At 42.0% G+C, this 27,490-nt stretch overlaps 1 long non-coding RNA gene across 1 annotated transcript; it reads right to left on the reverse strand.

The window, feature by feature from the left end:
- Positions 1-27,406, reverse strand: LOC129206043 (uncharacterized). Its single transcript, XR_008576959.1, has 3 exons — positions 27,271-27,406; positions 24,769-24,854; positions 1-719 (listed from the first exon to the last, which is right to left on the reverse strand). It is a non-coding gene; the product is annotated as an uncharacterized LOC129206043 (long non-coding RNA).
- Positions 27,407-27,490: the final 84 nt, after the last annotated feature.

The following is a 27,490-nucleotide window of genomic DNA, read 5'->3' on the forward strand; positions in this document are numbered from 1 at the left end:
AGTCGAGCAAGCGTTACTGACTTTATTTAAAGCCTCAGCTGCTCAGGTAGCCACCAAATATAGCTGAGCTCTTACAAGAACAGCTTGCGGGATTCTAGTATTGTTTAATTTGAATACAAACCCTAGTCTAGGGTTTCATACCACAACTAGACTTAAGTGAGATTCTGATCTGGAGCCAAGCTCCACATCTGACCCAGCTCCAAATATGTCAGAATCCCAAGATGTATTTTAAGTATACCACATGACAGAGTCCCAGAACATCATAAAAAGTTACATGATAAATATATCCAAATAGGAATGCTTTCATAAATAAATGAGTTCTTGCGCCATTGAGTTCTTCTGCCACAGTGTTGAGGATACAGGGTCAGGTCCTTGTTCACTTGGCCAGAATAGGTTTGCATCTTGCTGATGGACTCAGAGTGCTCCAAAACCACGTGTGAAGAGCACAACATCAATTGCCATGATGAGAAAGAGTCAAACTTCTCAGACGGTACAACCAGAGGGCCGAGCGCGTGATGTTGCGGCTGCTGCACAGGAGGGGTCCACGTTGAGCTGATCCTCGGGCTGACCGTGAAGCACCCATTTGTCTGAGATGCAATGCTGCGGGCTCCATCACCTTGCTCTTTGGTGCTTTCGGCAGGTGGTTACCCAGCAACGATGCTGCTTCAGACCACGTTGTCCTCCCTGCCGCTGGATGGATGCATCACTCACAGTTACTGCTATTGGGAGGGAAAGAATATGATTTTGGGGGAGGGTGGGAGGCAGGTAGCCATAAATGAAGGAAATTTATATACCCCCCACCCTCTAGATTGCTGCAGATCAGCTGGCTCACACTTAGTCTTTGAGGAAAATTCAGGGTTTTGAATTCATTCATTTCACAGCAAATGAGATTACTGTAAAAGAGGAAAGATCCCAGATGCTTGCTCTCCTTGCAAAAGAGCAAATGCTCTTGCATGATTTTTTTAGACTAGGTAATTGTAGCACCTGCCTTTGCTGAGTTGTGTAATGATGCAGCTCACCCTTACAGTGACCTTCAAAGGAAAAAAAAAGAAAAAAGAGGAAATAGCTCATTCAGAAATACCTGTAACACATCTTGCAAGAAAATGCTCTGAAGATTGCTTGCCTGCTGGCTATGCCGTATGTGAGGGGGTGGGGGCTGGGACTTCACCCTGGATTCTCACACCATTCCTCTTTTACAACCAAAGAAGGTGACTGGTTTCTGCTTTTTCTTAGCTGTTTTTCCTACGGCTGGATTTGTAGCCTGAATAGTTAAGATAGGAATTTGGTGCAGCACTTCATCCTGCTCACTGCTACAGCACTGCAAATATGCACAAGAGAAAGAAGAGGGACTGCCCAGGTGAAAGCTGGTGGAAGTGCAGTGCAGGGGGCCCTCGCTACGCCCGCTCTGCGTGTATAGCCAGTATGTATACCCAGCCTGCTGATCCCTACTTTACGCTTCTACAGAAATGCCTAGTCCTGGCCAGCAGTACCAACTCCTCCCCTTGAGCTTTGAAGAAGCATTTCTGCAGCCCATGAAGGATGCGACACAAGGGGAAAGAGAGGGAGTGGGGAGGATGTACTCCCTAATACATCCACATAGGACAAATCATACCTTAGCCCTTTGTTTCATATCTCATTGCCCTTAGCTGCAATGCAGCCAAAAGAAGCCTAGTCTTTACTTGCTTTTCAGATTTCTGTTATGTTAGATTCTGCAAAAGAGCTTCCTAAAATAGGCACACAAAGAGTGTCTGCATCTAGGAGCACTCAATAATGTTACCTTGCTCACAGGCTGAATGAGCTTCAGAAGGACCCTTTTGAAACTGTATCCTGCAAAAACTGGTGCAATTTTTATTCCTGTTAAAATTTATGTTTAAGCAAGCAAGGGAGTATAATAAGCTATGTCTAGTTTCCACACAATTTCAAAATTGGAAATTTTTTCTGTTCGCAAAAAGAGACCTGAATTCAGCAAGCCCTATTCTTTGCATATTCTTGGCTATGAGATCTGCTCACTGCCCAAAAGCACTCAGCATCTCTCAGGGTGAGGACCTCGGGACCACATTCAGGGTAAATAAGGGTGGCTGAGGCTGCGTCGGAGGGAGACCTCACCTGATGAGCGAGAGCGGCAGCCATGCCTGCGTGGCAATGCGGCTGCGTGGCGGGGCGAGGGATGCAGCACATTCTTCTCCCTGCCGCAGGCATTCCCACAGAGGCAGGGAGGCTCGGGGGCTGCCAGCTGCTCTGCCCTTTGCTGCTGGAAGAATGCAGCTGAATGCGAAAACTTGTCACCAGGCTGAAGCCCTGATACACCTGTCCCTCCTGTCAGTCTCCTGCAGCAAAGTCTCGCAGGGACTTAAAAACTTAAGCCATAAAAGTGGGATTTAACTAGCCTTATTCTAGAATGCAATATGTAACATCCATGCTCCATATGTCCCATGATGGGAATGTCCATTTAAACCATGCTATGTAAACAAGACAACAGCTGTGGAATGGCATGAGCCATCCCACTGTAATTCAGAGAAGAGTTAGGCAAAACTTTAGAGGAACATTCCTTTTTATTAAATACCTATGCCCAGAGAAATGGGAAGAATGTGTGATGTGGATCAGTGTCATCTTCTTTTTTATTAAGTGGCAGAGTTGTGAGAAACCCGTTAGAAGGAGGAAAATGGCTCCTCCAGCAATGAGAACAGGGGAAACTATTTCCCTTTTTCATGTTGTTAACAGTCTTGCGTCTAGCCTGGAAAGATAATGTGTCAGGAAGCTCCTAGCGCTCACCTTTTATAGGTCAGCAGTGTGGGAGCCCTGGAAGAATGTACTCTGGCAAATGTATGGAAACAGCTGGCTGCAGCTGAATCGGTTGTTTCCTCCCTGGAGATAAATGTTTGTCTGTCTTTTTTTTCCCCTGTTTCCTTAAATTCTAAATTAGACTGCCATAATGCAGAGAAATTTCCTGATGCTTCCAGTGAAAACATGTATAACAAATGGAATAACAAGCACTTCTCAAAGCATCACTTTTTCTATTTGTTAGCTGAACTGAGAGGAAAAGGATTCTGGTTTTCTGTTTGTTCCTTTGGTGGGCTTTTTTCCCACATGAAAACAAATATATTGTTCTATATTAATCTCTGGTTAAACAAAATGCTTTATTTAACTATAAATCATGGCTGCTCCCATCCCCCTTTCCTTTATTAAACTTGGATAAATTGAAACTAAGCATCTTCAACTTGCAGGTCAAGGTGCTTGACCACTCTTGAAAAAAGCAGCCCAATGGTTTGATTAATTTGATTTTAACCTGAAAATAATTAGTTCTACTAAACTTTCATTATTGGTTAATAAAACTTCTAGCATTACAATTTTCTTCTGTTCCAGTTACAATATACGTACTGACTTCTGTAACAGACACAAAGATTTAATAACCCCCTAGGAAATTATTGACTAAGACAAGAGGTCAATATTAATCTGTCAAATCAATAAATCCAAACATTCATATTGGCAGTAGTTAATCTGCTTATACTTGTTTCAAAAAAAGCCAAGATTATCGAAGAACTTAATGTTGCTGAAGCTCAGAAACATACTTATTTGTCACATAATTTACAAAACTAGTAACAAGTGCTTACTTGGAACATGGAAATTAAAAGTTAAGATCATCATAAATCTTACCTACTTGGACCTAACCAGAAACTAGGAATCATCATCACACACGCACTTTGCACTTGGCTGTTTAAAAGCTGTGTTTGACAAAGGCAGCTTGGACTTTTAGTGCCTGAGTGCAGCCCTATGGGGTCAAAAGTGAGAATTAGGTGCACTCTCTTCCAAATACCTGCTCTGCTAAATACCCTGGCTACACTCACTTCCATCGAGACACTGGTAGCTCTAGGGGAAGAAAAAAACCTCTTGGGGAGAGGACAAGAGATTTTATTAGAGCAATTTCTTCAAAGCTCTGGGTAGGAAGCCAAAATCTGCATTTGCAAAGATTTTCAGCAAGGAAATAAGTACAAGGTGTCCATCCTAAAGAGCTTTCCATCTGTGGTCATGGAGCAGTAAGACTTCCTAGCGATGGTTCCAACTTCCCCTAAAATCCGTTATTTATTATGGCCTTGTGATAAAAAGTTAGTATCCTGTCTGAGTTACAGACAAGTGGGCATACACCTCATCAAGCTTTCAGAGAGGATTTTGGAAAGAATTTCCCACTTACTGCATTAATAGCCTTGTGTTTGAAAGAGGTACAGTGCAGAAGCTGAGCGCGGAGGGGGAACGGTCATCTTTCTCCCCTGTGAAGCACATCCTTGCATAGAATATTTAAGGCCTCTGGACCCTTTCTGTTTACTTCTAGAACTCAAACAGCATCTTGGCTATGGATTATCTGTGAGCTGGAAGTGCAAATTGCCATGCAAATGAGTACACTGAGGACCCTTATTAATAGAAAGGCAACAAAGACTCTTCAGGAAAAGAGAGGGGTAGCAGGCAAGGAGAAAAGGTTCCTGTGGGTCAGCTGTGGGGTTAGCAGAGGGAATTCAAGGCTTGGAGCTGAACCATCAACAACCTCTCTCCATTCTCACAATGGGGCATTGTTCAAGCATCTCAGTGATGTCCTCTATTAATAATAGTGTATTCTCTTTGAGTAGCCTGCCCTAGAAACCGTATGGATTAGACATCAAATCCCACATACTTTAGCAAGGGAAAAAGAGAGAAAGCATAGAAAAGCTAGGCTTGCTCTTGCATTCCTTCAGTGTTGAGGGCAAAGGAGGAACACAAAGCATGCAGGAAAATATTCTTAATAAGGTGTGTAATCCGGTCGTGAAAAGGGGAGGGAAAATACAACTGTAACACTACCAGCTTGGTCCTAGTTTTCAACATTGGGATCATGGTTGTATTCTCTGCCCTTCATGTTAATGCAGCTGAATTGGAAGAGGTTTGCAGAGTGCCATTTATTTCAGTTGTCAGGTGTAACCATGATCACCATCACTTGTGCTGCGGCTATACCCCCCATGTAATAGGATAGGGGTCCCCCATTCTGCTAGACCTCGATGAAGTATAAAAGACATCGATCCTGTCCCGAACAGCTTACCATCCAACCAACAGGCAACAACCCTGAGCAACATAAAAGCAAGCAGTGAGGCGGAGGAGGCGCTAAAGGGAAGTTTATAGCATTTTGGGGTTACAATAGCTGGCTTTATACCCAGCCAAAGGTGTCCAAACAATTTAGAAGTGTTGAGCTTATTGTAAAATTAGTAATTACATGATAAGAGCTCTGCTCAGGCACAGTTCCACGTGGTCTCATGCACATGCTGATCTCTGAATATGGGGTAAGTCACTGAGTTCATGCTTAGGTTGCATTAAGACTTCACTTTTCTCACACAACTCTAATCCAAGCCAGCTACAAAGAACTGCAGAGGAGGCAGGGGAAGATAAAGTTGGTTGTGGAGGACGGAGGAGGATGGTCATAGACGGAATGCCAGCAGAAGCTGGAAATATGGCAGTGGGTGAAACGTGAGGTATTGGCCTACGGCATCCACGATTTCCAGCAGCCAAACCTAGTGCTGAGAGCTCAGAGGCCATTGGTACTGCACGTGAGAGCAGCTGCAAGAGGTTTTGCCCGGAGAGTAGTATGTAACGAATGACTCTCACAAGCAAAAATGAATATGCATCGGCGAACATATTCAGAAATTAGGCACTTGAGGAAAAGCAGCATTCCAAGACACACGAGCTAAGTAGATGGATAGATGGTGTGCTTGTCTACAGGGGAAATTCAGTACTGACTAAGCTAAGGTGTGAATTTATACAGCCCTAGCTACTCTGCACTAGCTTCCTGTGTGGATAGCCTTAATCTGTACTAAGAATGCTTTTGTGAGCACAATGACACATTTACTACAGGAGTTAATGTACAGCAGCAGCTAATGCGCTGCAAATTCACACCTGGGCGAACACCATCCTGCCTGCCCCTGCTGATTACACAGGCGCGCTTTTCAAACAAGGGGCACTTCAAGCAACGTACAGTCAGGGAAAGCATTTCCAAATGCTGATGTCATATTGGGGCAGGGCTGCCTGGGCAACATCATGGACAGAAATCGTTAACAAAGTTTGAGGTGAAACAAATAGGTTTGGACTTTTTGATAAGGTTGGGAGGGTGTCCCTGAGGAAAAGGGTTTTTTCTGAAGTGTCCCAGAACTATTTTATATTATTAAATTACTCTTTGAATATATGCATGCTAATATGCTTTATGTATCCTATAGATATGATTCCCTTTCACCAGCTACAAAAGTTTATTTCTGTCTTCGTTGGAAATTGTGAAACTGAAAGACATGTGAAATTATGTACCTGAGATCACATCTGGAAAGGGACCCCTAATCTCCTGATACTAAGCGCTGCTCTTAGGGAGTCTGGCTGTCATAAACCACAGTTTTTTGTCTCTGTGAAGGGAAGAAAGAGCCAAGACTTTGGCCCAGTTATGGATCCGGATCCAGATTTTGTAGATGAGGCACTGCAGTATATGATGAACCTAGTAAAAATCGTGCTTGCTGGAATGCATCAAAAATAACACTTTAAAGAAAGAGGCTTTTAACAAATCCCAGCCACTTCTGAAAAAATGTTCCCTTTAATCCCAGTGATGTTGCCGAGACCCTTAATCCTGGAATTGTCTCGCTTACTTGAGTACACGTGGGGGGAGAACAATCTGGTTCTATAGAAACAAACATACTCTTTTTACAAGTGATAGGTTAAGCACGCAAAGTCTGTCATTACCATAATGATGAGAGTGATGCTCTATGAAGAATACTAATGCATCCGTACTCATTCCCTCACGGAGGGCACGTCACTTTTATTATTGAAAGCTGCTGATGTGAATAACACAGAAAGGTTTCTCAACATTTCCTGTTTTGCTGAATAGTATGTCACATTGTCACAGCACACTGTTATATGATCTGGTAATGAAACACCATAATGCACTTGTACGTGGAAACAGACTTAAGGATACAGAGAGTACGTTAGCCCTGAATTATCTGGCCTTGGATGGCCTAAATCTCAACCTTCTGGATGCTTTCATGTCTTGCATAAATGCAAAAAGTAGAATTCAGAACTGACAACCAGCACTGGCTACAGGAATGTAACAGCATCTTCTGTGAAGGCAGACAAAAAAGTGTGCTGCTGTACGTGGAGATATTGGGTACTTAACAACAGACATCCCACCTGCTCTTAACTCTATCTGATTGTACCCTTAATGTTTTACAAATAAACAAGCTTCCATAAACACTCAGCTATGTTGTGTTACACTGCAATTATATAAAGAAGCTGCAGTGGGCTGCTTTGCAGGGATGAAGCTGTTTTATAAGGGGATGCTCCAACAGAAAACATCTGTCCCTTATTTACGGGCATGGTTTAAGCCACTGAATAGCTGATTCTTTACGCTTTCCTCTCCCCTCTCTCCTACTGGCCTATTCTACAGTTTGCCAACTATTTACAGTCTATTTCAAATAGACTCTTATTTCCAGGCCTGAAATTAGCCATGATACTACTCGATATGCTAACATTTCTGATGCTTAGCATCTAAGGAGATGTCTGCTGTTTCCTTTCCAGCTCAGAGAAGCTGGGTACAGAGCGGGTGAATTCCTCAGAACTTCAAGGCAGCCAGTTCACTCAGGCAGGGAATGGCTCAGTGTTACCATATCCCATCCACAATCCTATCGTTACATGGTTGAATTGCGGTTTCCATTATAAGCTTCATTTTCCGGGGTTTGTAGCTCATCCGTAACTGGCCATTAAGGTTGTCAGCCCAGCAACGAATATTATTCTAAGACTTTGTTAGAAAATTGGCTTAGCTTGCTTTTTTTTTTCCCCCCTTTAAGAGCTGAAGTCTAAAAATAGTTTTTAGATGTGGGCTGTGAAAATCTCAACAGATCGCAATGCCCTCACCAAAATACCATGGGTACTTTGACGCACACTCTCAGCAAACAGAGCAGCACAGACTGAAACATGGAACTTGAATTAAGGTTAATTGAATATCTTTCTGCATCTTGTGTGCCATGCTGCTCCATTCCTGGCCTTCCAACTCTTATTAGAGACGGTGTCTATATTTAGCTTTCCCACACTAACCCCATTCAATCTGCATGTTGGACTTGATCTTGCAGATTCTTCATTTAGTTTAGTTTTGCTCAATTTCAAAGGCAGAAAAAAGCCTGGCTAAAACCTCTGTACACCTCCAAGAAATGTAAAATAAATGTCATGCTTAGACGGTAGTTCAGAGCATTATGATTATTTACAATTGTGAGTTTCACCCTCCCTCTGCTACCTAACTATATTTGCTTGCTCATCTATGTCTCCACTGGGCAAAAGTGGAGACTTACTTACTCTCATGGGAAGGATTGCAAGGAGGAGGCACTTTCTGTCCTAATTACCAAGGGTGAAGGAAGAACAGTGCTCATTCTCTTGTGGAAGAATGTCTTCAGCTTCCAGGATCCCTAAAGCTTTGTGAAACCTGGGTACAAGAAATGCGAGCCATATTTTTGGATGCCTTTATCTCTGCTCTGGCTCTGGGGCCCTCTCTTTCTGCTGCAGCTCTCAGACAACGTGTCTTCAAATGGATATCTCAAAATGCTTAATCCATTACTGAATGTCTGAAGTGTGGAAGGGCCAACTCACTCTCTTCTGAGCATGCCTGAGCTTCTCTGCAGCCATAGAATTTCTCTTTCAGATAATGTGGTTGTGGCAAGCTGTCTACCATAGTATTGAAAAAGACTTGCATCCCTCCCTTGAATTAATTCTGTGTTACAATCTGACTGTTGGATTACAAACCCTTCAGAGCTAGGACATACTTTTCGTTTCCTTGCAAAATGCCGTGAACATTTGTGATGAAGTTAGGCAAACGGCAAAGAGTGTGATAAATTAATAGCCTTGCCAATTGTCTTTGGAAACCAAAATTCAAGGGAATTCAAGTAGAATTCCACTATTGGATTGTGACCTGTTACAATACTTTCAAAGCTGATGAAGACAGTAGAAAACCTACTGAAAACATAAGACTGCTATAATACTCTAATACATCACTAATAGGGAGTTTGTGCAATCATATTCCTCCTCTTCCCACCAGTCTGCAGTTTTCCAGTTTAGTAATATGGTCCACAGTTCCCAGCATGTATCGCAATGCCATCCAAAAAGTTTGCTGCCCGTCAAATCTTCTCTGTCCCTTTGTCAAAAGTTGCTGCCCTGGTGGCAGAGACAGTGATGCCACAGTGCACAACCCAATATATCAACTTAAAGCACCACCGTTTCTAGTTGATGTTAAAATACTGAGCAGGACATTGCTGCTGAGGAGCAGGTACATCTCCCACTCCGTCACTTCTACTACAGAAGCAGTAACTCTAAAAAATGGGCAGGACAGCCAGCTAGGGCAGCTAGGATTTAGCAGCCACTGCCAAATCTGACAGGGATCACAAACCAGAGCCCTCAATTTCACCTACATTATTCACTCATGCTGTATTAACTCATTCCTATTGGTTTTTACTGCTTGGGCTAACATATGTGGATATCATATTGCCTATTGCTTAGCCAAGCTTGCTTCAGACTGCAACTGGAGAAAATTCAGAGAAAAGCAACGCAATGAGTTTGTCACTAACTGTTCCGGCAATGACATACCCAGGAACCGGGCACAATTAGCCCAGGATCCTGCAGAGAGAAGTACTGCTGCCTCCCTGCTCCACATGCATAAGTAAATCACATTTCCTTAAGTAAACTCCAGTGCACAGTAGAAAACTGAAGCCTTCCCCTAAGTCTCCCTTTTACTTGTTCAGTTTCTGAACTCTTAAGTTTTATTTCTTTTTGGAATGCCACTGCTAATGTAAAGGAAATTAAATATCAACATTTCTTTCAGCACTTTTTAATCATATGCTTTGTGGCTAGAACTTATGCTGTTAGTAAATGCATGTTAAACCTTGAGAAGATTACAGTGCAGCCCTGGGATTTCAAGAAACTTCAGGGAAATAACCAGTCATTGTCCCACTATTGTGTTACAGCTACCTACAGTGTTGGGAAACAGAAAATTAATACTGATTAATGTATTTCTCTGATTTACTCTCACTGCAAGAATGAGCTAACAAATTGAAACCTAAATTAATTTTGGCAGGAATTAAATTTATTCCATCCAAATTCACATCTAAAGATGGTAAAATTCATCATTTAGAAAGAAATGAATCAAAACACAGTATCTCTAAACCCATCACTTTCCTAGCTGCAAAAAAAAAATGTAGACCTGCCCTAAGAGAGCCCATCTCCCTGAAAATAAGAAATAGGTAACTCCTTCTAACAGGTCTACAATTTCAATGTATTTTGCTCTTGCTTAAATTTAAAACTGTGCAGTCAGTAACCCTACTTTAAGGGGAAATTGCGGTCCTAGAGGGAATATGAATAGAAATACCTCAAAAAACCCAACTGCCTATACCAGAAAATGAAGCAACAATCTGCTAATGTGTCCTTGAACCCAGCAGTGACTAGTCTTCTGAATACTTCTTCTCTGGGTGCATGTTGTTCAGGGGCCTTTTGCTATTTTCAGTCTTTAGAGCAAGGCTCTCCAATAAGCTGTAGCCAACTGTGAATTTAAAATGCTGCCTTAGCCCAACGTGACTGCTGTCTTGACGTGAGTTTGTGCCTTGATAGTTCACCCTGCTGCTTGCAGCGCTCTTCATTATGAGCTAATACAACTTCTTCTTGTTCTCCCATAACCTGTGGAATGATGAGTTTGCGTTCTGCTCAAACACCAGCTAGCAATTCAACAAAGTGGGAGACCACCACAGGCTTACCAAGCCAGCAAAAAGCCAGCAGAATGCCTTGCCTTCCTCTTACACTGCTGTCTTACGGATGTATGCACCTAAGTCACATTAGCAGAAATGTCTGTTTTCTGCATGTGGAGAGGCAAGAGTGGTGGGAACCCGGAACATGCAGCACAATATCTGAACTGAAATAAACAGTGACAAAAATGGGTTTGCTACTTATAACTAAGGTGTAAATCAGTAGAAAAACAAAGATGAAAATGGTGAAGTAAATTCAGATTTGATACTTTGTGGATGCAAAAGACACCAACATGGATTCTTACTTAATCAGAGGCTAGAAGAAAGGAAAAAAAGCAACTAACAAAAGAAGTTGTACATGGGTCTGGAAGACTAATTTATTTGAAGGCAGTATCTTATATGATTTTCTTGTTAAACTCACCTATATCTTTACAGCACAATGTTATTATTTTTTCACATGTATTACTGTAAAAATATTTAGTGCAAATAACATTGCTTTCCCACATACATCTACTTTTTAAGCATTTTGCACCTGAGGTGCAATTTCTATCAGTACTGAAACTAATTCCTCACATCCTACTAGTGAATTTTTTTCTGGCTGTGAGTGGTTATGTCAGCACTAGAGCCTCGTGGGGTCTAAGGTATGAATATGCACCATAATGGTGCTAAACTCCATTATTATGGGGCTTATTATAGGTTTCTTTGTATACCTGCTTGTTCTCATTAGTTATGACTTTAGTGTCAGCACCAAATGCCAGTTTTCTGACTCTCAACCTTTCCGTCACAGGATCCCTTTAATATAGACTTCCCATCCAACAATAAAGGAAAGGCCACGTAGTCTCCCCAACACTTAATACTGATGCCTCTGCATGATACTCATCAAAAAGCAAATAGTCCACCACTGGTTTAAACCTGGTGGAAGGCCAAGTTTATATTTGCATTTCAGGATATAATCTACTAAAACTAGCACCATTTAACAAAATGGTAAAGCTCTTCCTGGCCTCTGGGAAACTAATATTGGTACATTCCCAACACTGACACACAAGAAGAGTCCCAAAACAGAGGAGCTCAAGGCCAGCTGGTTAGTTTTACTGAGGTTTGGTTCCTGGAAAAGTAGCACACGTCACCTCCACAGCTGGGGACTGAGGCAGTGAACTGCAGCTCCCCCCGGGAGACCTGTAGGGTCTGGCAATAAATACAGATTTCCCACATGTCAGTCTGAGACCACGGTGAGGTCTGGGCAAACTGTGCTTAAAATCCTCACCCACGCTGTAGTGCCCCACTTGAGTACCCCTGTACCCATCTATATGAAAAGCCACCCTGTGGGTTTGCTAGGTGAGTTCAGCGCTCCTCTGTCTTCCATAAAAGAAGGTGAGCAGCTCCCAGCTGTAACATGGGACTCTACATACTCTCTAAAAGCATATTTTCCTTTCCATTGCAACTCAGATACGCTGCCTTCCCACTTCTCTGTGCAGGTCCAAAATATATGTTAATGATTCATTACGAACAGCTTTGCCCATTCTGCAGGATAAAGAATCCAAGAAGTAGGGCTCAAAGATGGTAGAAGATATTTACTTTCAAGAAAATGGTTATAAACAAGCTGTATGCCATCTGTAACACCTTATTTCCTCATTTGCAGCTGAATCCTTCCTCATGAGAAAATTTAGAGGGGACTTTGCTACCATATTTGTGGTGAAGCCACAATAAATCCAACAGGATATTCCACTCGAGGGAGAGATCCAGGGGGGAATGGTATAAATTGCCAGCAAAAGCAGAACTATTTCAGGGTGGTCTACTTAGAACTAACTTCCCTGCTTGTTGATTATGTTGTTGATGGTTGGCCAAGATTTTTTTCAGAAGTACCTAAAGTTAGCTCAAAAGGTCATACTTGGGAAGGCGGATAAATGGCCCAAATTACATACATTCTGTGCTCCAGCAGCTCAGCCGCTGGTTTAATTATGAAATAAGCATGCTGATTATTCATCTTCCTAAACATTTTGAAAATCTTGACCTTTGATTTTCAACCAACTGCAATGCAGTCTCTGTCTAATCAACAGTTCTTCATCTATTCCACCAAGAAAAGAAGTAAAACCCTTTACATGCGAGACTGTAAAAGGCATAAAAATGAAGAGCAAGATGAAGTGAGTTTCCCCAGAATGGCCAATCCAAGTGCAAGCTGCCAACATTCCCACTTTTTAGATGCCGGCCTGCCAAGACAGGAGAGCCTCTTTCAACCCTTCCTAAAAAACCCTAGCCTGGAGGATGTTAGCTTCGCTCTGCGGTATCGTGTTGTTGAGGGACCTTGCCAGGAAGCAAGTGCATGGAATTAGATAGCGAAGGAGAGACCGAGGGATCTGAAACTCAAGTGGTGGGATCACAGTGGGGTAGCACTGAAGAAGCTGGCGCAGACCCAGCGAGCTGTTTGCAGTAATAGAGGAGAGAATTACTACAAACCCTCATCCTCATTCCACGAGAGCAGTTGGTAGCTGTTAACTACATGCAGACTATAAAAGGAGAATGAGAACCAGCCACCTTCAGGCAGAAGAAGAATGAATAAAATGCTTTAGGTCTCTTGCATATGAAGAATCAGAAACCTATACAAATAAACTATTTCTGCAACAAGGCACAGTGCCAGCAGCAACAGTCTGAACTACTAGTCTGCTCTGACAGCAATGAGAAATGGCAGCTTCTCAGAAGACATCACCTTAAAATAACAACAGCAAAAAGCACCCCAAATCTGCATATGGAGCTCACTGTCTGACTTTTTTAGGAACAGAAATACTTTGGCCATAGATAGATTAGTTTCTGGGTTTGGCTTTTGAGTAATTGAAGGAATCAGGCAGTGATTTAAGAGCAGTGGATCACCCAAACTCCATACACGGCTTGGCTTTGTTAGCAGAGCTTACTGCTCTTATCTCATCTCACTTGATTTTAAAAAGACTAATCGTCAACACAGCAGGGTACATGCAGAAAACCAAAAGGTCCAATTCTGCAGTTCTCCTGTTTGCATAAGCCTGCAGTAACTCACTTGGGTGAGTGGAAAGGAGAAAACTGATAGGAGACAAGGATCTGACCCCCATCTGGAGAGTCTCAAGGTAATTAAAGGACAGAGAAGCAGGGCTTCCATTAATGTTAAAAACATTTGTAAGACCAGATTCCCCATTTTCATGTGAAAATGTGTTCAGATACATCTGTGTATTAAAAATAGAAAAGAGACCCCCTATAAATTCATACACACTGAGCTGAACTTTGTGGTGGCCTGCAGTTAAAGTAAACAGTGAAGAATGGGAGAGCCGGGAAGAATGGATTTGACCAGAGCCTCCAGTTAACTGTTCTAATTCCTTCCTTCCTTCCTCTTACTTTTTATTTCATTCCTTCAATCAGTCTGTGTATTTTTCTTCTGCAAATTAATCACTAGGGAAGGATGTATTTTTTAGAAAGGTTAAAGCAGTGCTGCCATTCTCCTACCAGGCAAAGGAAAAGTGTCCAAACTCAGCTCCAAGAAGCTCCCGATTGCTCTGATGAGCACTGAAAACACCAGCATCTTCACAATAAAGGGGTTTCCACTTCCCCAGTGCTAGCTTTGAAATAATTTCATACAAAAAGCTTCATATAACAGTGGGCATGTCTGCAAGAAGAGCAGCACTGGCATCAACCACTATCTTTAGTTTCTTTCTCACCCTCTGTGACTGTAGACTGGTTAATCAAGATTCTTGTCCAACTGAGTATGTCTCTCATTTTGATACTCCTAGGAGCACTGTTAATCCTCCTTCCAAAGGAGGGCACACATTTAAGATTAACTTTTATAAGAATTCACTGTGAAATGCTCACAAGCAGCCAAGGGACTTTTCAGGCTTGACACTTGCAGATCAAATGTCCTATGATTTGGTTGGTGAGACTGTTCTGAATGTTGTCACGTCACTTATGGATCAAGTCTAAACATTTCATCATAACCTCTCACGTGCAAAGCTCCCGCCACTTCCTCCTTCAAATCCCTTCTTAAATACATTTCCTTTGAAAGGCTTCCAATGTTCCTCTGCTCACCAATAACATCTGCACCCACTTTATGGTAAAATAATATCAGTGACTTGTGCCGAAAGTAGACTTTCTGCTGCCTGTAGCGGGGCCTAATCTTCCATCTGTTTGCAAAGTGTATATGTATCTTAAGATCATCCCCTTCCTTCCCCCCAAAAAGCAACCAGAAACTGATATAACCCAGGATCAAGTTTCGATGGCAGACCCTCTGGCTGGGTCCTGCCAGTAGAATGGCTGAAGAAAACAGCACAATCTTCCAACCAGTTTCTTAGAGAAAGGAAAAAAGGAAATAATTCTATTGCACTAGGAATACTTGGAAGCCTCGTAAGTACACTTCTCACACAAGGAATATTTGCAAACCTTGTAGAATAGAAATAGCAAAAATTAAACAATTTCTCATTATGCTCCCTGTTCTACAAGACATACTTTTCCTGGAAGCTTAGGGCTTATCAGAGTAGGCTTTCTGATCAAGAACAAGTTTTTCAGCTTACCCAATTAAATTTAAACAGTTACTTTATCCTTTCAGTGTATATTTATCTCCCTGTCTTCTCCCTGCAAAGCCCCACAGAATTACAGTTGGCTTATTGGCAAGGCTGACCTGGAATTGTGCTGTAACACCTGATTACCACGGACCACCACAAAAATATCAAATGTACCATGAAGCATATGTGTCCCCTTCACCACATCGATTTCCATCTTCCTTGGGACCTCAGGACCCCACATCCCACTCCTACCTCTCATGCTGCTGGTTTTGCCACGGGCCGATGCCTTGCCAGATGGTGGCTGCCTTGCCAGCGTTCAACAGTGGCAACAAGTGGGATCTGGTCACAAAAATGGCAGCAGTAGTGATGGAAGCTGCATGGAGGCAGTAGTTGAGGAGTATATTTTCCCTAAAATGGCACCTTAAAGAATACACATTTGCTTTAGGTGCGCAATATAGTATAACCATAAGGTGGGGCCATAAATGCACAGATAGTTCAGTCTGACTGGGAATCGAGCTACTTATATGTACACTATTCTGGACTTTTAATTCTATGTATTTAGATACCCAAATAAATGGCCTCTTTTTCTGAAAGGCTGAGAACTGCATTTACTAAATATGGAAATAGGGTATCTAAAAATAAACACACAAGTATGAAGATGTTAGCCTTATTCTATAAAATGGGGGCAAGACAACTGCAGCAACTTATATGTCCAAAATACTTCTTAAAAGTATCCCTTCTCCCACCCAGCCCTCAAAGAGCCCTGAACAAAACAAAACCAAAAAACCTTCACAAAAATTCCAAGAGTTGAGTGAACATGTCAAGAAAGGCACAGAGAAAAGATTGCTAGTGATAAGTGGGCTCCCTGTGGATGAATAGGCATTTATGTTGCCAAAGGACAATACAAATTTGACATTGTTTTACTAATTTTCACATTTTTCATTTTATGGCAGCAATCATCATAAGCCATCAGAAGACAATACTATCTAATGGCAAATGAACAACGCAAGCACTCATGGCATCCCCAGCCACTGTGGACGGTGATAAAGCTACACAGCATCTGGAGTTTTGCTACAGCGACAAGCAAATATAAACACATAAATGGAGTTTACAGTTAATCTTCATATTTTTGGAAGTCCTTCAACACAGCTCCAGCAAAAGCTTTTCCAACACCTTAGTTTCAAACTGGAATCACCATTAAACCTATCAGGTTTCTGTCCAGACATAGAAAATCCCCTTACTTGAATTCCCAGGTGTATTTCTAATTTCTCTGTTTAATTATATCCCTGAATTTTAAATTCAATTTATCCTGGAAGTTTTTTTTCAATATATGTTTAAGTCATATTATCGAGCAGGCTAAACCCTTCCAAGTATAGAAACACAAATCTTTTTGTTACCCAAATCCCAGCAGTCAATATTATAGATTAGAGAAGTAAATTCCTGGGTTAGTAATTTATATCAAACTAAAAGGCAATGCCTTTCTTTAAGTGCTAAAGTAGTCCTCCCAAATTACTGCAAACTGTGAGTTACTGTTTCACTCAGCACTAGTCTTGTACATGTTTCTGTCTCAAATTTCTCCTCTAAATGCCTACAAAAAAAAAATGTGCCATGGCTCAGCCTGGTTTGAAGTATTTCTTCCTTCCTTTTTGTCTTCCATGGCGCTCCATGTATTCCGCGTGCAGCAGCATCTCCTAGTGGGAAAGGCAGTGAACAGTGGAATTGCTGCTTCCCACTGTTTCACTACATTTCCACATGCTTGCGCAATAAAAGGAATCAGGTAGGACCAGGTATCGGTACTAATGCTGCACAGCAGTATTTACCTCTGTTGAAATGAGGGCTGGCCCCTGAGTTACAGAAGGATCTGGCAACGTGAGGGTCAGAATCCTTCCCACCAGCCGTCGAAAGAGGCAGGGTGGGCTTTGCCAAATGGCCCTGTCCAAGGGTCTTTGTGGGAAGAGTTTCTCCAAGGCTTGAATCAGATATCAGGTCTAATTTTGCACTAATTTCTAGCAGTGTTAACACTACTGAATTCCTGACTTTTATCAGCTTAAATGAAAAAGGTGTCTACTTACTTTCTAAGCAGCTCATAATGAAGAATTTATTCTCTGCATTATCTGGAAAAAGAAAAGTGCTTGCAAGAAGTTATAGAAGTACTGTGGATAGTTTCCAGAGAGGCAACAATTTACAAAGAATTGGGGGAATTCAGTACTTTCCGCAGAAAGGTTAGAGAGATGCACAGGATTTCAGTATGCTAAATGCAGCAGAGATATTATAGACACTGATAACAATTCAGCTCTAAAGTGTAGCTAGCAGGCTGGAGCTTGGTTCATCAGTGTGAGCAGAACCAAGTGCAATGTTTTCAACACTCACAGGATTGGCGTAATCCTCTGAGCCGCTGGACACCCACTGCATTCCCTTTGGCCATTACCACTGCTGGACACAGCACGAAAAGCCCGCATTCAGGAGGTCGCTATTCAGGGCAGCTTAAGCACCCGCCTAGCTTGTCTTGAAGTCGAGATTAAATGTCAGGCACATGTTCTGGGACTTTCCTGAATCAAGTCAAGTCCATTATTTGGAAGGGAACTTGCCTACTGAATTCACTCCTAATCCTGGTCATTATATCCATGCTTGCATTACCCCAATCCACAACTATTTGGAGCTTCAGAATTGTTTTCTCCAAAGACTGCTGAAGAATGCTAGAACAGACCAAGGATTCAATCTCCAGTGGTAAAAAAAGAAGTAATGGAGCAACACTGAACAGGAGTGTACTCTCACACGGTTTCCTGTCCATGGTTTGTTGGTTTTTTTCCCATTTCCATAGATAAATCAGAGTACTTCTTTTTTTGTTTCATATGGGTTTTGATCTCTGCTCCACTCTAATTTCTCTGGCAAGGGAAACATCATACGGCAGTAACAAACCCAGCATTATTTATTTATTGGGCTCTCTGTGTGACTGACATTTACAATACCCAGAGGGAGACACAGGTCCTGTCTCAAGGGTCTCGCAGCCTGGAAAAACAACACGGTTTAGAATCATTGGCCAGACAATCAGAGCCAAATATGTGAACCTCAGACAATTCACCATTTACATGTAAATGTTGCTTTTTTTGCTGGATTAATATAGAAAGGCTTAGCAGATGAACAGTATTTGGGGGAAAAAATGTAGACTGTCTCCACTGCAAAGTAGAAAAGGCAGAGAAAGTGCTATTTTCGTTGTACCCAGAAAAACTAAGTACACTTGAAGAACCAGGGGATCAAATCTTCAAGAGGACTGGATGCTGGTGCTCTTTAATGGGCAGAATTCAAAAAAAGTCCTGAAAATCACTTCCTATCTCTTCAGTCTGAAGTAAGTATTAGAAATGTGTTGATGTGATCTTGAAGTCTAGGACTCGCAGCACCCTCCTCTTCATCCTCTCCTCCTCTCTCCCCACCAAAACTCCTCTGTTAATCGGTATTGTATTTTCACAGGTAGGAAAATCCCATCTAAATCTAAACTGATTCTCTTCTTTTTCCTCATAGCCCAAAGAAGGTACTGCAGCACAAAAGGGAGCAGGATTAACTCTGGGGGCTTTATGAAGTGGGAGGAAGCTACTGCAGAGGTTGCAGAGCAATCAGTTTTCTCTGAGCTATTGTGCAACCTGTCAAACTAGGCAAGTAAAAGCCCCTATATACTATTAGTAACCAGGATCACCAGCGATGTCGCTTCAGCTCAAATATTATTTAAAAAATGGGACATCCTACTGATTCTCCTGTTGATTGCCAGTATTGCTGCCATATTGTACAGTGCTTCTGACATGCTATATGCTAATGGAAGAAAAAAAATTAAAAATTCAGTAAATCCCACATTATTTTTTAAATTCTGAAATTACCAACATTAAAAAATTAATGATTTTTTTAAAAAATTTGTATTATTCCCTGCCATTTGTTGAAAATCAGTGCTTTTTCTAATTGAAATCCTTAAGAACAAATGATGTCAGCACATTAAATGCGAATCCGGGGGACAGATTCACGTCCAAAGCTAGCAGAATGCTTCTTGGTTACGGCTCCTGCAGCTGAGAAATGCGAATGCCTGCAGCTATTCTCAAGGGACAATTTATTTATGGTCCCCCCTGGGCTTGACCAACTCTCTTCATGAATGTGTTTACTTGGGGAATAGTAAAATAAAATCTTTGAGCACAGGCTCCTCAGCTGCTCACAGGTCTCCAAGGAGATGGGAAAAGAGGTCCCTCGTTTCTCTGCTTTCTCCACCCCGCATGTACATAAAGGTTTTGGTCCTGTGACACGACCCCAGTGTATAAAAAAGCAAACACTGTGCAACAAGAGCAACAGAAGTTATCACAGCTATAGGAAGTTAACAGCATGAAATTTTGAACAGGAAGGCTAAGTTTAACCCCAATTGGCCTGTTCAAATCTAGCCTAGAGCTGGAAAGAAAACAGCTGGAAAGAAAAAACACTGTTGCATGATGGTGTTTGCTGCTTCCTGAACAGCTCTGGACTCTCAGGTGTGAACGTGCGAGTGCTCCCAGTTTCAGAGACCTCAGATCACATCAGGTTAATTTATCTCCTATAAACATAATCCCCACTCCTAGGAACAAGCTAACTGGGGGAATAGGGCCTGTCCAGTTCATTTTTCTGGCAGTATTTTGCCCTCTGAAACTACACAGGAACACACTCACACATATGCTTAACATCCTTAATCTAGAAGGCACTTAAACACATAATTAACTTTGGGCACATATTTCTGAAGCAGAAGACTTGTTTAAATACTAAAAGGAATACAAGAAAATGGCTGTTTTGATCTTCTGGCCAAAATGAAAGTAAACAGATATTTTGGGTCAGCCTGATATGAAAACAAAAGGCTTTTTGATATCAAGGAAAAAAAGAAGGGTGATGGGACCTGAACCCAATATGAATTATTTAGTTGCATTTCAGGTGCTACCAGTCCTTTCATCTCCTTTCCTTATTTTGCATTCTATAGCAGTCAAAAGTGCTAAAGAAAGTACTGTTGAAATTGAAAATATTCAATCACATTTCCAAATTGTGTCAGGCCAGAGCTGCTTTCTTTGCAGGTAGTAAATAATTTGTCAGCAAATGTTCATCTACTTCTAGAACCAACCCCAAACTGGGATCTCAGTTACAATGAAAGCAATTAGGTAGAGGTCAAAGAAGGAGGAAAACCCAGAGATGCCTCTCACTATAGGCTAAGAAGCAGCGATGTCTGTTTGTCCCAAGTCATAGCAACCATCTACAGAAAAATAGTTCACCTCATAAAATAATGCCACAGATTGTGCTACTTGTTCTTTTGTAAACAAAACGCTTCCCCTTTGTCCTTGCAGGTGTGATCTGCATCTGCACTACTTCCAGTACCATGTGAAACCACAAAGCACAAGCTGCTCTTAAAAGATAAGATGGCAGAGACCTATTTTCACTTCTTTTTAAACCAAAAGCATCACAGCAAAACTAAGTTGATCTTTGCGTATGAAAATTTACTTTCTATGTTAGAGAAATATTTAGATGTAGGCACTTTATTACTGAAAGGAAGTCACTGACTTTTATTGTTATTTTTATAATGTTATGTTGTGGGATAGTAAATGTTGCAGTCTTAGCAAAAGAGGTGCTAAACAGAGGTGCTTTCTGTTTAGGTGAATTTAAAATGATAGTGCCACCACTTATTTCAACAGAAGTCAGTGGTGTAAAAACAAAAGGTGAATTCACCCACTATGAAAAATGAAATTAAATTAGGAGGCAACTGCTGGGAAGAGACTACAGATAGGTAAAAAGACATAGTTTTAAAAGCTCAAAGTAAGATTGAGACTGGTAAGGCTGTCAGGAGAACTATAAGTACAAAAGGATTTTTTAGATGGGCGGTTTACACATCTGAAAATATTTAAAATAAACACGTCATTCTCCATGAATGCTACTACTTAACTTGTGCTTGGAAATGAAACTGAGCATTACTGTTTAATTTTTTTCATGCATATAAGGTTATATGAATCACCTTCTGCTCTCACGATCTGTAAGCTTTTTTTTTTTAATTACATTTATTTATTCTTCCACACAGTGAAAAGTACTCTCCAGGTTCCCTCTGCTGAAAACAATGCATTGCTACTCATTAAAAAATCTGACCTTAAATAAGTAGTACTTGATGGGGTACTACAACTATATGGCTGTAAAGGGAGAATGTGTCACTTTATATGATGCTTTTGAGTGAAGTTTTTCCTACCATCGCGGAGCTTCATGTACCTTCTCTAGAGTTAGTCTCACTGAAGAGGACAAGGCAGTCATCACAGAATCTGGTCCTGGTCAGCCTGAGTCCATAATATTTAATTGGCATGACAAGCTTCCCAAATATTGCCAAAACATCTTGTGAGAGGAATTTTTCAATTAGTTTCAGAGGGCAGCGGTCTCTTCAGATAAGGATAGACGCAACGTAAGCTTCTTATGTTGTTTCAAATGTACACAGAAAATCAGGGTTTCCAAAGTGTTACTGCAAAGTCCTTGAGGTTTATGGCATTCAGCTGCTAATCCACAGCATGGCACCTTTAAGTTTTAATTGTGCTTCAATGTTTTAATTATCTTCTATTTTAGTTTTGGGTGGTTTGATCTGTAGTCCACGTGAGCCTATCTCATTGCCATCGTTCACATGAGAAATCCTTTGAAGCCAAGGGTATTACCATGTGACTGAGCTCCTCAGGACCTACAGTGTACATAAATAGTGGAGCCTACACAGTCATACAACGTAGGGGAGGAAGTGTGTTTTGGTTTGAGTCTGTGGGTTTCTTACTGCCTATGTGAAGATACAGTGGGGACCAGTGATGTACACATTGAGAAAAATTGAGAAACTATTTTTAGACACAGGTTCCCATGTTTGCAGCACATTTCTCTTTCAGAAGTAACAGCAAGCTTTGTTTGGGGGGCAACGGCATATCTGGAGCCACAGGAGGAAGATGGGAGCTCCAGTGGTTCAGATGAGTCATTGTTCCATCTTAATGGAAAACCTATAAAATCTCAAACCAGAGACTAATAGATCTTTCAGGGGTTTATTAGTTTTACAGGTGTGTTGGGTTTGCATGGCAAGGTTTTGGTAGTGGGGGGGCTACAGGGGTGGCTTCTGTGAGAAGCTGCTGGAAGCTCCCCCTGTGTCTGATAGAGCCAATGCCAGCCGGCTCCAAGACGGACCCACCGCTGGCCAAGGCCAAGCCCATCAGCGCCTCTGTGATAACATATTTAAGAAGGGAAAAACACTTAGAGAGAGCTTTTGCAGCCGGAGAGAGGAGTGAGAAGATGTAAGAAAGAAACTCTGCAGACACCAAGGTCAGTGAAGAAGGAGGGGGAGAAGGTGCTCCAGGTGCTGGAGCAGAGATCCTCCTGCAGCCCGTGGCAAAGACCATGGTGAAGCAGGCTGTCCCCCTGCAGCCCATGGAGGAAGGATGAGGGGGTGTAGAGATTCCACCTGCAGCCCGTGGAGGACCCCACGCCGGAGCAGGTGGAGGCACCTGAAGGAGGCTGTGGCCCGTGGGAAGCCCACGCTGGAGCAAGTTCCTGGCAGGACCCGTGGACCTGTGGAGAGAGGAGCCCACGCCAGGGCAGGTTTGCTGGCAGGACTTGTGACCCCGTGGGGGACCCCACACTGGAGCAGTTTGCTCCTGAAGATCTGCACCCCGTGAGAGGGACTCCATGCTGGAGCAGGGGAACGATGAGAGGAGTCCTCCCCCTGAGGATGAAGAAGCGGCAGAAACAATGTGTGATGAACTCAACGTAACCCCCATTCCCCGTCCCCCTGTGCTGCTGAGGGGCAGTGGAGGTTGAAGCTGGGAGTGAAGTTGAGCCTGGGAAAATGGGAGGGGTGGGGGGAGGTGTTTTAAGATTTGATTTTGTTTCTCATTACTCTACTCTGTTTTGCTTGGTAATAAATTAGATGAATTCCCTCTCTAAGTTCAGTCTGTTTTGCTCGTGACGATAATAAGTGAGTGATCTTTCCCTGTCCTTATCTCAACTCACAAAGTTTTCATTATACTTTTTCTTCCCTGTCTAGTTAAGGAGGGGGAGTGATAGAACGGCTCTGGTGGGCACCTGGCCTCCAACCAGGGTCAACCCACCACAACAAGTCTTACAAAAATTACTGGAAAAACATAAAATTTTAATAGCTGAAAACTGAAAAGGTTTCATGAGCTTAAGCTCGGCCTGTTTGGATCACAACATCGCTATGCTTCTACAGCTGGGATGTGGCACACCAGCTGCAAAAATTCCCTAGACTCTCGCTTTTGTTTAGCTGTCTTCCAAGGTCACACGAAAGCTTGCGGCTAGAGTTTCCCTTTGAACACAATTTCATGAAAATATTTAGATCTCTGGATACTGCTGAGGTTCTTCCTTAGTCATAGCTTGCCTGGTGATTTCTAAGTACTAATGCCCTAGACTGAAGTTTGCACCTGATGAAACCACCCGAGAGTATTACAAGTCTAGATATAGATATATATGTTTATCTAGACTGCGTACTCAAGGGACTTACCAGGCATAATTGCCAATGAGGAGTATCAATTTAAGTAAGAATTTATGTCATATTTCCAGATTTTAAGAGGTATCACAGAAATTATAGACTAGCCTATGAACAGGGATGAGACTCTTCATTAGGGGTCACAAGATGGAACAACTACTCTGACTTTCAGTCTCAGACACAGAGGCCATAATGATTAGCTACATCCAGCAACTATCAGCTGTACCAGTTAGCAGAGCTCATTGCCTTGGTCCAGAGAAGAGCTAAATCATTCTCTTACATCATTCACAGCTACCCTAGGATGATGACAATTAGATTGTTGTTGATGCCACCATTAGGCTGGCAATGGCAGTGACAGTCTCCTGTATCCTATAATCTGCATAAGGACTGGTAAAGATGATGGCTGTCTAGAATGTGCATGTGGAAGGTTTTCCTTAGAACTGGTGAAACCACAGCCAGGGAGATCCTGCTGCTTTCTGAGCCTTTTCCATTACAGGTATAAATATCCCAGAAAAAAAGGAGGAAAAAAACCCCAAAACACAAAAATCAAGCACAGTTAGTCTTGTGTACCCAACTGGAAAATGTGCCAAGTGCTCCAGGTGGACAAACAGAAGCCCTGCTCATTGCTGAGACAAAGAACTCCTATGGAGTTACCTGGATAATAAAGAAAATAAACTCCCACAGAAAGTAAACCTGCACATGTGTAAGAAAGCCGAGCTGCATTACAACTGATTTCTCTTTCTCTGTTAGGCTTTAGATCTTTAAAAGATTTGTATTTAAAATGGAGCATGACTACCCTGGGGCCTCTTCTACTAATTAGCCGGCTACAAACGAAGTATAGCACAGATCTCGCCCAGCGGATGCAGGGATTTATCCTTCAGTCAGATGCAGAGGTCACCCAAGCAAAGGCACACTTTACAGTGGCAAGAGTCTTGATTTGCCTTTCTCATTCTGGAAGGCAATCACACTACAGTGACTACAGGCAACTTACCCAAATATAATGATGTTGACACAGTTTGGGACTGGTGATTGTGAAAACATGAAGCTTTATTACTTTGCACTGAAGTGGCCCACTTCCTGTAAGAAAAGCAGGAGAATAATTAGAAATTAGTGAGCTAGGGTGACCCACAGGTATATTTTGTTGATGGAGATTATAAAAGCACCTAATTTTGGCATTCTCTTTCTGAAATGTCTAGCAAAGTGGGAAAGACTTGACTTAGTTATGCTAAAGGTCAAAGTTATTTCTCAGTTTATGATTTTTGTTCCCAGATTTTCCTATTTGCAAAAATAACTTTTGCTCTCTAGGTTTGGACATTTAATGTCCCTTTTATCATATTACAGGTAACAAGATACACTTTCATGTTTTGCTCCCCCAAACCCAAATGACAGAGAGACCTTTTTGTGTCATTGCAAAACTTCCTGCACCAAAGGTCAGGAATTATTAGTAATTAATTGTTAGTAATTAAGCCTCACCAACTGGCCAAAGAAAGCTCCTGTAAGCTTGTTGCTAGACTAAGTGGTAGCAACGGCCTAAGTGAGCCAGCTCACATGTTAATTGTTGCATGATAGCATAAACAGCAGACATTAATACTAATTTCTTGCTAATGCTTTCAGATTCATTATAAATGAGGGAAAAAAAAATGGATTTGAGTTTATGGTGGATTTCCATTAGAGGCTTGTGTTCTAGCTGCCAACACATCTGAATTTCCTAGGAATTAATGGGTTTAACCACAGTGTAATTGTTGTTTGTATAAAATAATTAATTAAGCCATATAAAAGGTTTTGTAAAAGCATTCAAAACAATGGGAAAATTCCCAGTTGCCTCTTCTTTCTTTTAGCACAATGATATATATCCCCTTGTGCTTGATCTTAAATTGATGTGTAATTTTCACAGATTGTGATATAGGATATATTTATGATCTCATAGTACAAGGATTTAAAGAAACAAGGCTTTGGAAAGGGAAACCTTTGCCAAAACACAGATTCACATGTGTTGCAAGCTCTGACAAAAGATAGTCGTAGTACAAGGAAGCAGTTACACACCTTCTAGAACTGCACTAAGAATGAAAAGACAAACCAACTGGTTGTCCATATTTCTGAATTATTTTGCTGTCATGCATTCATTTCACACAAGCACTTTGTGCGGGATGGAGGATGGATTAGAAAGAAGAAAGAACAGCTTTAACAGTGGAATTTTTTAACCCTATGACAACAATATAGCCCTGGGAGGGAATTTAGGAGATCACTTGCACCAAAGCTGGATGACAATCTGACTCTCAAAATGTTTGTGAAACCTCTGTTACAGCAACATCACACCATTCCCATGTCACCTAGTCCTTTACTATACTAAGGTAATTTTTTTTGTTAATAGTTCATCTGAACTTCACTGCATTTTGAGCCTATTATTTCCTTCCCTAGCTTATTAGGACATGGAGAAGAAATTATTTCTTTCAGATGTGGATCTGCAGTCTATCAAAGGACTAATGGAGGCCTGTGCAAGACATGTCTACATAGTTTAATAGAGTGTGAAGGCTGAGAAACTTTAAAATACTGTCAGTTCCTCCAATATTTAAAGATGTCTCACATACTTTGAACAAATAACAGTCAGAGCTGGACAATATGCTTAACATACAAACTAATTAAAAAAGTATTAAAGTATTTAATGACAGACATGCATAATAACCAGTAGGAAAAACAGCAAAGAAACAGGGAAGGAACTGGTCAAATATACCTAACAAGTAAGGTGACTCAGTGTCCTTGGACTTGGTCTTGACAATACAATCACCAGTATATATTAACGTGCTTTCGACTTCTGTACACAATTAGTAAAAGAACCTGAGCAATGAATTCAGTCTTGAATAGCATCTGAGTGAATGACAGATGATAGGTGATGGAGACAGACACACAAACAGACAAAATTAATATGGTTTTGTGTGTTTGCCTGGGGAAAGTGCTAAATTGAATGGAGATCCTTTGCCAACAGTAGTCAAGAGGAGAGGCTGACCAACATTTTCCTTTCTGTTTAGAGAATATATGGTATATACTCTGTACAAAGACTGAAAAGCCTTGCCTTATCTCACCTTACTCTTCCTTGTCAAGCAAGGCCTTTCTGTCTATATAGTATATACACACTATACATAGAGAGAATACACAGTGTGCACTCCTAATACAGAAAGAAAAGCCTTGCCTCAGCTCACCCTGCCTCACTGAGGCTTTTCTGTCTGTATATAGAATAACTACCAAGGGAAAGTTGTCACTTCACCCCACCTCACCTTGTGAGGCCTTTTCCTCCCATGCAGAGCACACACATTACCTCTACATGTTCCACGGTACGTATATTCCTAGGACACAGATAGCATATATTATCTATACAGACAGAAAAGCCACAACTAGGCCAAATGATGGGAGGTGTATGTATAACTTCCCTCCCGCCGCGGCCTGTCCGCCCGCACCCACAGGGTTACAGATGGGGCATGCGGCCCCCGTCACCCACCGACGGAGCAGGCCGGGCCCCACCACGCCGCTTCTCCCCGCCATACAGGCCGTTCCCGCAGGGAGCGGGACAGGACAGCACCTCCACAGGTTGCGCGGGGCCCAGCCAGGCTGCTGCAGCCGTCCCCGGCGGGAACCGATGCCTGGAAGGGCGGCGGGAGGCGGGGCGCCCCGGCCACCCTCACGCCGGGCAGGGCGGTGCCGCGGAGGCGCCGCCAGGG

This window comes from Grus americana, chromosome 4 (assembly GCF_028858705.1).
Source record: "Grus americana isolate bGruAme1 chromosome 4, bGruAme1.mat, whole genome shotgun sequence".
In the NCBI taxonomy this organism is placed as follows: Eukaryota; Metazoa; Chordata; class Aves; order Gruiformes; family Gruidae; genus Grus; species Grus americana.